Below are 4,098 nucleotides of genomic sequence, written 5' to 3'. Positions count from 1 at the left end.
TGGACTCTCCTATCTCTGGGGCTGAGGTTGCTGAGGTGGTCAAAAAGCTCCTTGGTGGCAAGGCCCCGGGGGTGGATGAGATCCGCCCGGAGTTCCTTAAGGCTCTGGATGCTGTGGGGCTGTCCTGGGTGACACACCTCTGCAGCATCGCGTGGACATCGGGGGCAGTACCGCTGGATTGGCAGACTGGGGTGGTGGTCCCCCTTTTTAAGAAGGGGGACCGGAGGGTGTGTTCCAATTACAGGGGAATCACACTCCTCAGCCTCCCTGGTAAGGTCTATTCAGGGGTCCTGGAGAGGAGGGTCCGCCGGATAGTCGAATCCCAGATTGAGGAGGAGCAGTGTGGTTTTTGTCCTGGTCGCGGAACAGTGGACCAGCTCTATAACCTCTTTGGGGTCCTGGAGGGGGCATGGGAGTTTGGCCAACCAGTCTACATGTGCTTTGTGGACCTGGGGAAGGCGTTCAACCGTGTCCCCCGGGAGCTCCTGTGGGGGGTACTCCGGGAGTATGGGGTTCCGGACCCCCTTGTGCGAGCTGTCCGATCCCTGTACAACAGGTGTCAGAGCTTGGTCCGCATTGCCGGTAGTAAGTCGGATTCGTTTCAGGTGAGGGTTGGACTCCGCCAAGGCCGCCCTTTATCACTGATTCTGTTCATAACTGATATGGACAGAATTTCTAGGTGCAGCCGAGGTGTTGAGGGGATCCGACTTGGTGGCCTCAGGATTGGGTCCCTGCTTTTTGCGGATGACGTGGTCCTGTTGGCTTCATCTGGTCGTGATCTCCAGCTCTCGCTTGAGCAATTCGTGGCGGAGTGTGAAGCGGCTGGGATGAGAATCAGCACCTCCAAATCTGAGACCATGGTCCTCAGCCGGAATAGGGTGGATTGCCCTCTCCGGGTCGGGAGTGAGGTCCTGCCTCAAGTGGAGGAGTTTAAATATCTCGGGGTCTTGTTCACGAGTGAGGAAAGGATAGAGCGCGAGATCGACAGACGGATCGGTGCGGCGTCTGCAGTAATGCGGACTCTGCGCTGGTCTGTCGTGGTGAAGAAGGAACTGAGCCAGAAGGCGAAGCTCTCGATTTACCAGTCGATCTACGTTCCTACCCTCACCTATGGTCATGAGCTGTGGGTCGTGACCGAAAGAACGAGATCTCTTATACAGGCGGCTGAAATGAGTTTCCTCTAGGGTGAGGAGCTCGGTCATCCGGGAGGGGCTCAGAGTAGAGCCGCTGCTCCTCCGCATCGAAAGGAACCAGTTGAGGTGGCTCGGGCATCTGGTCAGGATGCCTCCTGGACCTCCCTGGTGAGGTGTTCCAGGCACGTCCCTCTGGGCGGAGACCCCGGGGAAGACCCAGGACACGCTGGAGAGATTATATCTCTCGGCTGGCCTGGGAACGCCTCGGGATCCCCCCGCAGAGTTGGCAAATGTGGCTGGGGAGAGGGAAGTCTGGGCTTCCCTGCTTAGGCTGCTGCCCCCGCGACCCGACCCCGGATAAGCGGCACGAAGATGAAGATGAAGATGGAGGGGGTTTTTTTTGGGATAGGCTCCAGCTTCCCTGCAACCCTCAGTCGGACTAAGAAAATGAATGAATGAATATTTAAATGGTGCATTAAACTGAAAATGTAATAATGTCTTTTGAATGATGAAGGTTGCTGCAACATACTTTTTGTCAGAAATACTTTGTCAGAATCATCATGTATCCCATCAAAGAATAACAAACTATGAATTTCCACTTTAATAGACTGCAAGGTGGCAAGCTAAGGCAGCCATTTTTGCTTACAGAATAGTTGTGTGTTATAGGTATGGCGGTGTAGGAAGTACTTTCTTTTTTTTTTTTCCCAATGCATGAAAGGAGTCTTTCATGACCGCTTAAGGACTCAACAGGAAAGTATCCATGCAAAGAGGACACATTACTACCTTTGAGAAGCACTTTGAGTCTGCAAACACTAAGTTACCCTTTGTTTAGTATCATCTTCTAACTCCCTTTAGCATTTTTTAGCTTAAAGAAAACTATGAAATCATCAACTGTTGTACCAACTGCAAAACAGCTGGGATGCTTGCTATGAAAATTTAAAAAATTTTCATAGCAATTTATTTAAAAAAAAGTACAAGGATTTATTAGTCTAAAAAAAAAACCCAACTAATTTTATTTTTAATAGAACACGAAAAAATTTCAACAACTGAATCCAAAACATTTTCCATTTTATGTAAAGAAAAACATTATCTTGATTTTGATGGCAGCAGCAAACCTCTAAAACATTAGATCAAAGCAACAAAACACTGGAAAAGTAAGCAGGACTTAAAACAAAAATGGGAAAGGAACAAGATTCAGCATTTAAGTTTTTGGCAACAGGCTGCTTAAATGATTGTAGATTAAAAAGGAGCACCACAGTGAGACAGAGTCTAAAAAAAAAGATTTGCAGACAAAGACATATTTAAATAAATTAGATTTATAAATTGTAAAGTCATTTCAGAACGATGTTCCTCGATATGAAACTGCAAAGACTTTGAATGTTTCATGATTTACAAAACAAATCATTAAAAGATTCAGATACTCTGCATTCACCTGTTTGGACAATGGCCATGCCTGAAGAACATGTCCCATGTCACATGAAAGTCAGACCCTGACATAATCAATTCAACATCATCCAAAACAACCACGAGTCTGTCTTTGCACAGTCCCTGTTTACGGAAATGTTTTAACCTTTAGTTAACCGAAATGAACTAAAACCACATTTTAAGGATCCTAAATGTAGCACAAAGATGAATCCACAAGGCAAATGCTCAATTTCACATAAGACGAGGTCATAAAATGACATTAAAGTTCAGGTTAAACTTCTATTCGTTGTCTTTGAAAAGGATTATCAACAATTTTATTTAGAAGATATTCCAACAACTTGGTCTTCATCAATATTTTGATTAAATCACTTTCAGGAGCTTTAATTAGAGTAATAAAACCTTCCTTTTTCTCTTTCTCCACTTCCTTTTATGTCTCAGCCACATCATCTCTATAATATTTCCTAATCACCGCTGTGGTACTCCTGAGAGTTCAAACGGGTCGTTGGCAAGACGCCATAATCCTCCTCTTGAACTCTGACCCGCAACAGCCATTTTAATAAGGTCAAATAGTGGATGCGGATCACAACCTGACCAGTGCGGTAAACTCTGACTGACTCTACTGGTTGCAGCAGGTGAAGAAACAAGTTATTTTTTGTGGTGACGCTAATCCCACTTTGAGCGGCGTTCGGTCAGTTCAGCATGCTCGACAAACAGGCTGACTGCCTGATTATGGCTCACAGATCGTATTTTTGTACCACATATTAATCCATACGAGTGCTTGTGACTAATTTCCAAATGCAGTTCAGGGAAGGACATGCCAAAAGAAACCTGATTAGTCCTTTGGGTCATTATTGGGTCACGACCAGATTGCAGTGCTGAAAGCATTGTAAACCATGGGGTCATGACCAGTCTGCTGCACACCTACACTAATACATAATTACCTTTTCTGCATTATTTTCTCTTATACTCGTGTTTTTGGAGTTCCTTCAGGTCAGGCTTTTACCATTCAACATGTAACTGTGGAGTGGATCAAACTAAATAAAAAGAGAAAACAATTAAGAATATCAATCTCAAGAAGCAGTTGTTGAAAGTTCTGCACTACCAGCTGGACTCACAAGAGACAGGATTTAGCCTCTTTTTACAGGGAAGAAATATGAAGGGAATGCCCACAAGTTTACAAAACTGGCTTTAGTTTTAGTTGGTGTTTGTTTAAATGTTCTAAAGTTCTGGTTCATTGTGGTGCAGAAGAGAAAAAAAATGAAGAAAATCGTCAACTGGAACTATTTGTCTGAATCAGCGTCTGAATGACGTGTTTATGTGTGAGCAGGAAAATTAAATATCCAAACCACCTCTGAGCATGCAGAGCTCATGGACTGGTGAGGGGAACGTTCAGCAATGGGCTGCAGATGGAGCTCAGGTCTGAGATCTTTAAGTGAATAAAGGTAGAATCTGCTTCTACTAACTGGAGGCTCTTTGCACATCATGCAGTGCCCTCATATCCCCCAGTGAGCCCGCTTGTTAGTGTCAAAAAGGGACAGAA

The sequence above is a fragment of the Telmatherina bonti genome (assembly GCF_933228915.1).
Source record: "Telmatherina bonti genome assembly, chromosome: 5".
NCBI lineage: Eukaryota > Metazoa > Chordata > Actinopteri > Atheriniformes > Telmatherinidae > Telmatherina > Telmatherina bonti.
This window is presented reverse-complemented; position numbering follows the sequence as displayed.